This window comes from Somniosus microcephalus, chromosome 8 (assembly GCF_052327205.1).
Source record: "Somniosus microcephalus isolate GS21.2 chromosome 8, FLI_Smic_1.0, whole genome shotgun sequence".
NCBI lineage: Eukaryota > Metazoa > Chordata > Chondrichthyes > Squaliformes > Somniosidae > Somniosus > Somniosus microcephalus.
Window position 1 is genome coordinate 234,957,093 of NC_140994.1, and position 13,697 is coordinate 234,970,789.

Here is a 13,697-nt window from a genome sequence, read left to right on the forward strand (position 1 = left end):
GAGCGAGTGGGGGGAAGAGAGAGAGCGAGTGGGGGGAAGAGAGAGAGCGAGTGGGGGGAAGAGAGAGTACGAGTGGGGGGAAGAGAGAGAGCGAGTGGGGGGCAGAGAGAGACTGGGGGGCAGAGAGAGACTGGGGGCAGAGAGAGACTGGGGGGCAGAGAGAGAGAGAGACTGAGAGTATGTGAGAGAGAGACAGAGAGAGTGGGAAGGAGAGAGAGACAGAGCCAGAGGGAAGGTGAGAGAGACAGAGAGAGAGGGAAGGAGAGAGAAGGAGAGAGAGAGAGGGAAGGAGAGAGAAGGAGAGAGAGGGGGAAGGAGAGAGAAGGAGAGAGAGAGGGAAGGAAGGGGGGAGAGAGAGAGAGAGGGAAGGAGAGAGAGAGGGAGGGAAGGAGAGAGAGAGAGAGAGGGAAGGAGAGAGAGAGGGAGGGAAGGAGAGAGAGAGGGAAAGGGAAGGAGAGAGAGAGAGAGGGAGAGGGAAGGAGAGAGAGAGAGGGAAGGAGAGAGAGAGAGAGAGAGGGAAGGAGAGAGAGAGAGAGAGGGAAGGAGAGAGAGAGAGAGGGGGAAGGAGAGAGAGAGAGAAGGAGAGAGAGAGAGAGAGGGAAGGAGAGAGAGAGAGAGGGGGAAGGAGAGAGAGAGAGAGAGAGAAGGAGAGAGAGAGAGAGAGGGAAGGAGAGAGAGAGAGAGAGGGAAGGAGAGAGAGAGAGACGGAAGGAGAGAGAGAGAGAGAGACGGAAGGAGAGAGAGAGAGAGAGGGAAGGAGAGAGAGAGAGAGGGGGAAGGAGAGAGAGAGAGAGCGGGAAGGAGAGAGAGAGAGAGAGGGAAGGAGAGAGAGAGGGAGAGGGAAGGAGAGAGAGAGAGAGGGAAGGAGAGAGAGACGGAAGGTGAGAGAGAGAGAGAGGGAAGGAGAGAGAGAGAGAGAGGGAAGGAGAGAGAGAGAGACTGAGGGGGGAGAGAGAGAGTAGAGAGACTGGGGGCAGAGAGAAGAGACAGACTGGGGAGAGAGAGAGAGAGACTGAGGGGGGAGAGAGAGAGCGAATCAGGGGGAGAGCGAGAGACTGGGGGAGAGAGAGAGAGAGGAGAGAGACTGGGGGGAGAGAGAGGAGAGAGACTGGGGGGAGAGAGAGGAGAGAGACTGGGGGAGAGAGAGGAGAGAGACTGGGGCGAGAGAGAGAGAGAGACTGGGGGAGAGAGAGGAGAGAGACTGGGGAGAGAGAGAGAGACTGGGGGAGAGAGAGAGAGAGAGACTGGGGGAGAGAGGCGGAGGAGAGAGAGAGAGACTGGGAGACATAGAGAGAGAGATAGAGAGACGGGGAGCGAGAGAGAGATTGGGGGGAGAGAGAGAGAGACTGGAGGAGGGAGAGACTGGAGGAGAGAGAGAGACGGAGAGAGAGAGAGACTGGGAGAGAGAGACTGGAGGAGGGAGAGTCTGGAGGAGAGAGAGAGACTGGGAGACTGGGGGAGAGAGCGAGACTGGGAGATAGAGAGAGAGAGAGAGAGAGAGAGAGACTGAGGGGGGAGAGAGAGAGAGAGACGGGGAGAGAGAGAGAAACTGGAGGAGAGAGAGACAGAGAGAGAGTGAAGGAGAGAGAGAGAGAGAGAGGGAAGAAGAGAGAGAGAGAGAGCGAGAGAGAGGGAAGGAGAGAGAGACATCAGAGACAGAGAGGGAAGGAGAGAGAGACTGGGGGGAGAGAGAGAGAGACGGGGAGAGAGAAAGAGTAGAGAGACTGGGGAGATAGAGAGAGAGACTGAGGGGGGAGAGAGAGAGCAACTGAGGGGGAGTGAGAGAGACTGGGGTAGAGAGAGAGAGACAGAGGAGAGAGAGTAGAGAGACTGGGGAGAGAGAGAGGAGAGAGACTGGGGAGAGAGACACTGGGGGAGAGAGAGAGAGAGAGACCAGGGGGGAGAGAGAGAGAGACTGGGGGAGAGAGAGAGCGACTGAGGGGGGAGAGAGAGAGAGAGATGGCGAGAGAGAGAGGGAGCTACACTAAATGGGAAAAACACACAATAGAAGCCCTACATGCAGAATTTTGCCAAAGCATTCTTCGCACACAAAGGAAAACACCAACAAATGCATGTAGAGCCGAACTAGGCAGATACCCACTGATAATAAACATCCAAAAACGAGCACTAAACTTTCTAAATCACCTCAAATCTAGTTCCCCAGACACCCTTCATTTTAAAGCCCTCCAGACCCAAGAGCTGAACCCAGAAATGAGTCCCCTGAGTCAGCTGCTACTGAAACTAAGTACTCCTACTCAGCCAGACCCTGACCAGTCCCAGACCAACACTGCCCTCCAAACACCAATCCGAGTGAACCAAATCATTAAACAATGCAAAGAAACCTACCTGGAACATTGGAACAAAATAACCAAAAGCCAAAGCAGATTAGAATGTTACCGGGCCCTAAAAAGAGAATATAAACTGGCAGACTATCTCTCGACCATCAGAGACACAAAACAGAGACAGACCCTCACCAGGTACAGACTAAGCGACCACCAACTGGCAATTGAAAAAGGAAGATACAAGAAATCCTGGCAGCCTAGAGAGAATAGAATATGTGATCAATGTCTGGCCGGCGAGGTTGAGACAGAGATGCACTTCCTCCTAAAATGCGAAAAATTCAACAAAACAAGAAACATATATTTTGACAAGCTCAGCCAAACAACCCCAGATTTCAAAGATTTGGACGACCTGTCAAAATTAAGGTTAGCCCTGGGAGAAGGAGACAGACCATACCTTGGTGCCCAATATGTAACAACATGTCACAACCTGAGGAACAGTGAGGGACTAACGAGCACACCCATAGCATATATAAACATTAAGAATGTTTAAATCAATACCGAATGTACCCAACGACTGTTTAAAAATTAATACTGAATGTACCCAACGAGGGTCAACGACTGTTTAAATTAATATTGTCTGTACCCAACGAAGGTCAAAATTGTTTGACACCTACAGAATGTTGGAAAACTATACTTTTTGTTATGTAAGCTTTGGCAATATGGTTCCCTGTAAACTTTCATGCCAATAAAGCATTTCAATTGAAAAAAAAATTGAATTGAATTGAGAGACTGAAGGGGAGAGAGAGAGCGACTGAGGGGGAGAGAGAGAGACTGGGGGAGAGAGAGAGAGAGACGGGGAGAGAGAGAGAGAGTAGAGAGACTGGCGGGAGAGAGAGGAGAGAGACTGGGGAGAGAGAGAATGGGGAGATAGAGAGAGAGAGAGAGAGAGACTGAGGGGGAGAGAGAGAGAGCGACTGAGGGGGGAGAGAGAGAGAGAGAGACGGGGAAAGAGAGAGAGGGAGAGACTGGGGGAGAGAGAGAGAGACTGGGGAGATAGATAGAGAGAGACTGAGGGGGGAGAGAGAGAGCGACTGAGGGGGAGAGAGAGAGACTGGGGGAGAGAGAGAGAGATGGGGAGAGAGAGAGAGAGAGAAGAGAGACTGGGGGGAGAGAGGGGAGAGAGACTGGGGAGAGAGAGAGAGAGAATGGGGAGATAGAGAGAGAGAGAGAGAGACTGAGGGGAGAGAGAGAGAGACTGGGGGAGAGAGACAGGGAGAGAGAGAGAGACTGGGGGAGAGAGAGAGATGGGGAAAGGGAGAGAGAGACTGGGGAGAGAGAGAGAGACTGGGGAGAGAGAGCGAGACTGGGGAGATAGAGAGAGAGAGAGAGAGAGAGAGAGAGAGAGAGAGAGACTGGGGGGGGAGAGAGAGAGACCGGGGGGGGGGAGAGAGAGAGAGAGACTGAGGGGAGAGAGAGAGAGATGGGGAGAGAGAGAGAGAGAGAGACTTGGGGGGAGAGGGAGAGAGTGGAGGGAGAGGGAGAGAGTGGGGGAGAGAGAGAGAGAGAGACTGGGGGGAGAGAGAGACTGGGGGAGAGAGAGACTGGAGGAGAGAGAGAGAGACGGGGGGAGAGAGAGACTGGGGGGAGAGAGAGAGACTGGGGGGTGTAGTGTATGTAACCGTTCCACCTTTAAGAGAACTATTTTAAGGGTTGCACTACTTTATCTTGGCTGCTGTATACTGTAATACCGGTGGTGACCACACCGGTATATAAGTGCTGTGTAATGATTTATTGGGCAGTTCCGCCCTGACCTTCGACTAGTAAAGACCTGTTAAAATTTACTCTTGTGGTCTGTGTAGTAATTCTTATTATAATACACAGACTTAACAGTGGCAACGAGTACGATCTTACCCTGCGGCAGAGATACATTCAAGGCAGTTTAACGGGCGTCGAGAAGAGGCATCCGCCCTCATCATTCTGCTGAGAAAAGACTCGGGTCTGCAGAGCAAAGGAAGAATTCTGACACGAAGCCTTCCATCAGCAACAGGCAGTGATCATCCCTTCTATCACGGTGGTGGGTAAGCCGATCAGCGACGAGCAGCAAGTTGGCCACGTTGGCTGTGAAGTAGGGGAGGGAAAAACGGAGGATATAAGGGCGGAGAACTCGACCACGGCCGGGGAAAAGAGCCGGACAGAAGTCGGGGCCAGAGGCGCTGAGACTGGGGCAGCGTAAGGCACGGGAGCCGCAGTGAATGCAAACGCAGCCGGTGCGAAAGACCGGGCTGCAAGCGGGCTGGGAGACGCAACAGCGTCGAGAGAGAGCTCGACCGCGACCGGTGAAGAAGGCCGGGCAGCTACCGAGGCCGCGAGGCGCAGCGACCGGGACAGCGTAAGGCGCGGGAGAAAATAAAAAAACCGCGGAGAACTCAGCCGCAGCCGGGGGGGAAAGGACCGGACTGCAAGAGGGGCTGGGAGGCACGATTCGAGAACCGCTGGGGAGGGCGAACGCAGCAATACAGCAATCGCCATTACAGCCAGCGGGGGAGAAAGGCAAACGCGGGAAGCCGCCATTTTCGTAGGCGGGGGAAGAAGACAAGCGCAGGAAACCGCCATTTTGAAAAAAAAATAAAAGAACATTTCTTTTTGTTTCTCAAGAAGATTGCGAGGATGCCTAAGCGTGGTAACATCAACGATTTCGATTCCGATGTTGAAGATTGGGCCACGTATGTAGAACGCATAGAGATTTATCGTAAGGCAAATAAAATATCAAATAAAGATAAAGCACTAACCTTACTAAACTCAATGGGTGCGAAGACATATGGGCTATTGAAGCATCTTCTATCACCAGCTAAACCGGCGGATCAGACTTTCGCTAATATTGTTGCTGTCCTGAGAAATCATTTGAACCCCACACCGCTGATGTTAGCGGAACGATTTAAATTTTATGCGAGAACGCAACGGAAAGAGGAAAGCAACGCGGAGTATTTAATTGAACTGCGTAAGCTAGCGAAATACTGTCAGTTTGGGGAAAGACTGACAGAGGCACTGAGAGACAAATTCGTGTGGATTGTCGAAAGAAGGAACACAAAAGCGGCTACTTGAAGAGAATGATCTTACACTTGATAAGGCTGTCACTATTGCAGCACCGCACAAAGCCGCAGCGAGAGGCACTGCGGAAATGCAGCTGAAGGCAGCGGTACTCAGCGTAGATCAAATGGCTTTGGGTACAATGAAATGTTATCGTTGTGGGAAGACAACACACGATCAGAACCAATGCTGGTTTAAAAATCAGGAATGTAGAAAATGTGGCAAGCTTGGTCACATAGCTAAAGTATGCCGGTCAGGAAAGAAGACCAGCAACAAAAAGTCACCGCAGGAAAAGTGCAGAAAGGTACATAAGGTGGCTGAGAAGAGTTCGGATGAACAGAATTCGGATTCAGACTCCAACAGCAAGGAACTGGGTAGTCTGAGAATTCACAATGTGAGTAAGGAAGCTGACCTACAAACTATCTGGGTCACACTTCAGATAGCAGGAGTCCAAGTGAAGATGGAATTGGACACCGGATCGGCGTTGACGGTCATGAATAAGCAAGATTACAAAAGGTTATTCACACATATTCCCCTACGGGATACAGAGAGAGTATTGCAGACATACACGGGGCAAAGAGTATACCCCATCGGAAAGATAAAAGTCAAGGTGGTACACCAGGGCAAAGAACACCAAGGAATGGACATATATGTACTACCTGAGGGAGGTCCACCACTTCTGGGACGGGAGTGGATCAGGAAAATAAACATGGACTGGCACTCCCTAAAAGCAATAACGGTAGATTCCGGAAAAAAAGATGTTAAACCTGAACGATTGTCCAGAATATTGGATGAGGGCATATGCAGCAGTGACAGTGACAAAGCAGAGAGTGAGAACTCGGTGAAGACAATCAGCTCAGACTCTGGAACTGATGATGGTAAGACCAGCCCATGTGCAAAAGACAAGTCTAAAATGGACTTGCAGACTAATGATGGAAAAATGAAGGAGTGCATAAATGCTTCAGAAGAGAACAAAGTATCAGAACAGAATTCCACTGAACAACAACAACATAGTTTGACAGAGAATTCTGAGTCTGTCCAGTCTACAGACATGCACATTTCTGAGGAACACCGGGCTCGAACTCAACTCAATTTCAAACTACAACAGCAATTAGAACAAATGATTCGCCGTTTTGAGCAAGAGATGAATGCAAAGAAAAAGTTCTTTGACACAGAGTGGGAGAATCTGGAAAGACAGCAGAAGCAGCTGATTGAGAAAATGGAACAGGAACACACAAACCGTCTGCGCGATGAGGCCAAACGAATCAAAGCTGAGCAAGAAAGGGAATATGTCAAATTCATCGATCAGTTGAAAGCTAGGAAGAAAGAGCACCCTTTTGTGAGCAGTGTCAGCAGTAATAAGCCACTCAGGGAATTGATGGCAGAGGCAAAAGCTGAAGTGAGGGAGGAAATAGAAGACAATAGAGAAGAAGCAGAAGATGATGACTCATCTGAACCATTAGCACCCCTACCAGGTCACGCAAGTGGTCCCTCCGAACTGAGCCAAATCAGTCTGGAAGTAGAAAAACTTCCCAAGGTACTCGAGCCTTTAGAAGTCAGCAATGCTGGTTCTGAAGTTACGAAAGTTCAAGCTGTTAAGTCCAGTGAAGGACTATTAGATGAGTCACCCCAGCAACGAGAACCTACTACACCACCGAAAACTACTACACCACCGAGGCGTTATCCGGACCGAGTCAGGAGGCCTCCTCAGAGACTGAATCTGTGAACTGTTTTTACATGAAGTTGTGTATATATGTTATGATGTTATGTTTAATGGGGAATATATACGGTTAAGCTAAAAAGGGAGGATTGTAGTGTATGTAACCGTTCCACCTTTAAGAGAACTATTTTAAGGGTTGCACTACTTTATCTTGGCTGCTGTATACTGTAATACCGGTGGTGACCACACCGGTATATAAGTGCTGTGTAATGATTTATTGGGCAGTTCCGCCCTGACCTTCGACTAGTAAAGACCTGTTAAAATTTACTCTTGTGGTCTGTGTAGTAATTCTTATTATAACACACAGACTTAACAGGGGGGAGAGAGAGAGACTGGGAGAGAGAGAGAGAAACTGGGAGGAGAGAGAGAGCGACTGAGGGGGGAGAGAGAGAGATGGGGCGAGAGAGAGAGAGAGACCGGGGAGATAGAGAGAGAGAGACTGAGGGGGGAGAGAGAGAGCGACTCAGGGGGAGAGAGAGAGACTGGGGGAGAGAGAGAGAGATGGGAGAGAGAGAGAAAGTAGAGAGACTGGGGGGAGAGAGAGGAGAGAGACTGTGGGAGAGAGGGAGAGACAGGGAGAGAGAGGAGAGAGACTGTGGGAGAGAGGGAGAGACGGGGAGAGAGAGGAGAGAGACTGTGGGAGAGAGGGAGAGACGGGGAGAGAGAGGAGGGAGACTGGGGAGAGAGACGGGGGAGAGAGAGAGAGAGACTGGGGGAGAGAGAGAGAGAGACTGGGGAGAGAGAGAGAGACTGGGGAGAGAGACGGGGGAGAGAGAGAGAGTGACTGGGGGAGAGAGAGAGAGAGACGGGGGAGAGAGAGAGAGAGACTGGGGGAGAGAGAGAGAGACTGGAGAGAGAGACGGGGGAGAGAGAGAGAGTGACTGGGGGAGAGAGAGAGAGAGACGGGGAGAGAGAGAGAGTGACTGGGGGAGAGAGAGAGAGAGAGATTAAAAATCTGGAGATGTGAGTTCAAATCCCACCATAGTTGTTTAGAATAAAAAGCTAGTATTAGTCATGGTGAAGCTATCGGACTGTTGTAAAAACCCAATTGGTTCACTAATGTCCTTTAGGGAAGGAAACCTGCCATCCTTACCTAGTCTGGCCTATATAGTGACTCCAGACTCACATCAGAGTGATTGGGCTCGATTTTGTTACTGGGGCGGGCTGGGGTTGTGTAATCCGCTTTTCGTGTTAGCCACCCGATTCTAAATTAATGTGCGAGAATGAAGCGATTTTAACTTAAGTGGGCAATTGAGTTCCAGCGTGTGGGAACCCATGGTCCAATTAGTTTTTTCAGTCTGAAACTCGCCTCCGATGACATCATCATTGCTGCTGCATTTAAGGTCTGCAACAAGCCTTGCTTCTTCTGCAGACTGCCAACCTTTTGGCCTTTCATGTTAGAGGGACCTGGAGGCAGAATGACCAGCGAGAGACCGAGGTCTGCTCCCAGGTTTGATGACGTTGCCCTGCAAGCTTTAGTGGAGGGAGCAAGAGCCAATAAAGAGGTGCTCTTCTCTTCTTCAGGGAGGAAGAAGCCTCCCAGCAGACCAAGGCTGTGTGGATCCAGGTGGCCCAGGAGGTCAACTCTTTGTCAATAACCCGCAGAACCTGGCTTCAGTGCAGGAAGAAGTTTCATGACCTTCTGCGCACTGGAAAAGTGAGTATTGACTTTCCTATCACCCTCAATCTGATCCACATTGCCTCTCCCCACCAGCACTCAGCTTTAGCAATCTCTTCCTCCACATCCCACTTGACACTGACATCCATGCACCCTTACCCATTCCCTCCCTCTCTATGGTCACATTCACCTAACTATTCAACTATGCAGCCCTCACACTCCCCATCACTATGCTGCTATGAAAACAACTTACAACACACAGGGAGGGCCCTTGGTCTTGCCACCTCACTCCATCTTTGTCTCCTTCTAAGCATCTATGCTATGGATTCTCTACACTCACTCCTTCATTCTCACTCAAACTCCACTTGTCTCCCTCATTGCAGGAAAAGAGAGCTCACAATAAGAGGGAAAGAGTGAGGACAGGAAGAGGGCCACCCTCAGTAGCCTAGCTTACCCCCGGGAGGATGCAATCCTGGAGATCATGGGAGTGGAGGACGATGCACAAGTGGGGGATGGACAGACAGGTGCATCATAGCAAGCTGGTGACAGAATAGTTTTCCATCTCTCTCATTGACATTGCATGAGTTGCTGATAATGATTCTGAAGCTCTAACAGATGGACTTATGATCATCTACAATATGCAATGTGCATGTAACCTTGGCATCACATCTCTAACTCTTTCCTTTACTCCCCCACAGGACCATCAACAGCACCCGTCCCCACTAGCCAGGAGGAACAGCCTGAGCATCCAGACTCCTCAGAGGAAGCTGCAACCTCTGAGGGCACAGCGTCAGCAGAATTCAGCGCACCCAGCACCAGCACAGACACTCACACCTCGGTGGGACCTTCGAGAGATAGAGTAGTGTTGTCATCTGGTGTATCACAGCTCACAAGTGAGCATTAGCAGATGGTGGAGACAGGGACAGCAGTGGAGAGTCCTCATCGGAGGGCGCAGGACTCTGCCAGCTCGGCTCAGCTGCTTGTCGACCCTCTGCCTCTGGGTCCATCCACAAGATCAGCGGTGCTGGAACTCCAGGAACAGATGCAGGAGTCTCTGGCAGGTTTTGTCTCCAGGGTCGCTGCGAGTGTGGCGCGAATGGAGGAGTCCATTGCGAACATGAGCAGAGCCTTTGTGGAGTCATTGGCGCATGAACGCATCACCATGGAAAGGATGGCAACCTCCATGGAGGTGATAAGTCGCCAGAGTGCAGAAAACATGGTGAGTGTTCAGAATAGAATGACATCTCTGGAAGGGCGATGGTCATCTATTGAACAGAGAAACCAGATCTTCATGGAAGTCCTTCTGAGTAGGACTGCCAGTGCAGATACGGGTCCACATGGCCCCCCTGATGTGCAGCAAGGTGCTCTCAAGCCACTTGCAAGCGCTAAGGGGGACCTGACCCATGAAAGGGAAGTTGGTGGCAGACATCAAGGAAGTGGGGCCTCCTCTCCAAGCACTCACACTTCCATGCCATTGCAGAGCCCTCGGTCAGAGCCCCACCAGAGTCCACACCCAACTGAGATCGGCGTCTCAACCCCTGCACAGCCGCAGGAGCAGCAGACTGTTGGTGAGCTCTCACAAGTTTGCAACCCCAGAGGACACCCGCCAATGGTGTCGAGACAGGAGCAGCAAGAAACTGAGCAAGGGGCCTCCACATCTGCTGAAGCCACAGGAGAAGCACCACGTAGGAGCACGTGTAAGAGAAAGATACTGCACAAATAGTCACAAGGGTAGTCACTTGGGTGAAATTTGATGTTTAATGTTAAAAAGCCATCAGATGGTTACTGTAAATAAAAAATCTGATGGCTACTGCTGCAGTTGTGGCATGTGTCATTTCATTAATGGGAATTCCACATTGAGTGCTTAGGATTACTTGGTATATGCCTCAATTGAGGAAGCGCTCAGTGAAGGTGGTGAAAGGAGTTTCCCAGGAGGTCACTCAGGAGATGGGTGTCAGGGTCCAAACTTCCACAGCTGTGGCTATGCCTTCTAAAAGTTTCCCCAGACCTGAGACAACAAAGTCCTGCCAGCTGCAAATGATGGCTGATCAAATATCCTATTTAATGGTGGAGCTGCAGCTAATAGTCAGCAATCCAATTGTGCTCCCATCAGGTTTCACCGTCGTGTTTCAGAGCAGGCGTGCTTCATGTCGGAAAAGGGTTAAAATCACCAAGGCCTTTCAAAATGGGATAATAGAGGCAATTTAATGCTTGTTAAGGGCCTTAAGGGCCTATCCCTCCTCTTGGAGGCGGGACGGAGATGGGAGCAGTAAACACGATTTCTTGAAAATTGCTTGAAGGCGGGATGGAGGCGGGGTTTGGCCCGCCCGCCACTTTTTGCAATTTTAACACCCCACACGCCTCCATTCCCGCCTCCACGGCCCTGTGAAATTCGAGCCCATTGACTCTTAACTACCCTGTGAAATGGCTTAGCAAGCCACTAAGGCAGCTCACCACCACCTTCTCAAGGGCAATTAGGGATGGGCAATAAATGCTGGCCTTGCCAGCGATGCCCACATCCCATGAATAATTAAAAAAAAACAAAGGAAGCTACTTCTGTCTCTAGCAATCTAGAAATAGTGACAATACCATGGAATTTGCCGTACCTTGATACAAATGCTCCTTTCTATCTCATCCATTACTTTAGGATTTGTCTGTTTGATAATCTGCAAGTACTCATAGTGCAGAACTAACTGGTGTGTTTTTGTATCCATTATGACTTCAATTACATCTTAATTATTTTCTGTATGAATTTTGTGCTCATCAATTCAGAGGATGTTTTCAGTGCTGGAGTGTTTTTGGTGCCCCCAGGCCTGTCTGCCTCCCACCAAAGGGGACCTGGGAGAATCCCTTCAGAATTTGAGGGCCAGAGTAAAGCTCTGACTATTCTACTCCAACAATGTGTGTCAGCCTCAAACTCAGAAGAACACTCCCTATTGCACCAGTGCAATATTATTCTATTTCCCACACCAACTGTCCCGTGACCTCTCTAGTTGTCAAATTTAGATCTTTCTACCACCCAATTATTAAAAGTATTAATGTAGAACACTTCACATTTTAGCTAAATGGATAAGTATTTCATATTTAGCCTGAGAATAAATGAATCGCTGATGATGAATTCAAAAGTAAATCTCTCATTCCCCCCACCCAAGTGAAACAAACCAATCTCTGTTCTCTTCTGACCTACGCCAATTCAAATGAATTAAGTAGGCACATCAATCTCTGTCCCCACAACCATCATAAAAACTGATGCCCATGGAGCAATAACTCAGCATGAGTCAACATCTGTAGGAAAGGAGGAGAGAAAGATTGGTAGAAAGTAAAATGGAAAATGAAAATGAATTAAAATTCGTCAAACTGCAATGCAAATCAGTCTTATTTAAAATGCCATGGAATTAGTATGTTGGGGGAGGGTTTAGGAAAGAAGCTGTGGTAACTTTGTTAAAACGACTGTTAAAACTTTACTTTTAAAAGTGAGATGAATTCTATTTTCGAGCATGTCAATTTGTAGACTTTTCACATAGTTTGGAGCCTGAGGGGTAAGCTATATTTGACAAGCAAAATGTCAAGGAATTAGAAACAATGCTGATTGTTGATTTGAAAGGTTTCATCGTGTCTCCAGCACAAAAACAGGCCATTCGGCCCAACTGGGCTATGCCGCCATTTATGCTCCACATGAGCCTCCTCCCACTCTTCTTCATCTCACCCTATCAGCATACTCTTCTATTCCTTTCTCCCTTGTGTGGTTATCTAGCTTCCTCTAAATGTATCTATGCTATTTGCCTCAACTACTCCTCATGGTATCGAGTTCCACATTCTAACCACTCTTTGGGTAAAGAATTGTCTCCTGAATTCCCTATTGGAATTATTAGTGACAATCTTATATTTATGACCTCTAGTTTTGGTCTCTCCACATGTGGAAACATTTTCTCCATGTCTACCCTATCAAACCCATAAATAACTCTATCAGGTCACCCCCTCAGCCTTCTCTTTTCTAGAGAAAAGAGCCCTAGCTTGTTCAGTCGTTCCTGATAGTTATAACCTTTCAGTTCTGGTATCATCCTTGTGAATCTTTTTTGCACCTTCTCCAATGCCTTGATAACTTTTTTATAATATGGAAACCAGAACTGTGCACTGTACTCCAAGTGTGGTTTAACTGAGCTTCTATACAAGTTACTTCCCTGCTTTTCAATTCTATCCCTCGAGAATGGCCTTATTAACCTGCGTCACTACTTTTAGTGATTTGTGTATCTGTACCCCAGGTCCCTTTGCTCCTCTACCCCATTTAGACTCTTATTTCCCAAGCAGTATGTGGGCTCCTCATTCTTCCAACCAAAATGTACCACCTCACAATTCTCTATACTGCAAGTTTATTAACGTGTTCTAGTATTTTGTTGTATTCTTCCTTTGTGTTATCTACAGACCCCAATTTTGTGTTGTCTGCAAATTTTGAAACTGTACTTCCAATTTTCAAGTCCAAATTATTAATGTAAATTGTGAACAATAGTGGTCCCAGCATCAATCCCTGTGGAACACCACTTCTCACCTTTTGCCAGTCTAAGTAGTTACCCTTAACAGCTACTCTCTGCTTTCTGTTTTGTAGACAGGGAGCCATTCTGCCAATTGTCCCCTGACTCTGCATGCTCTGACTTTAGTCATGAGTCTAATTATCAAAGGTCTTTTGAAAATCTAATTATATTACATCTATTACATTACCCTTATCTACTCTTTCTGTTAATTCTTCAAAGAATTCAATAAGGTTGATCAAGTATGACTTTCTCTTTTGAAACCCATGCTGACTACTCTATTATATTTTTGGTTTCTAGGTGTTTTTCTATTACATCTTTGATTAAATATTTCATTATCTTTCCAACCACCGATTTAAAGCTAACTGGTCTATAGTTCCCTGCACTTGTTCATTCTCACTTTTTAAATATAGGAATAGTATTAGTTGTCTTCCAGTCCTCAGGCGCTATTCCCTTTTCTAATG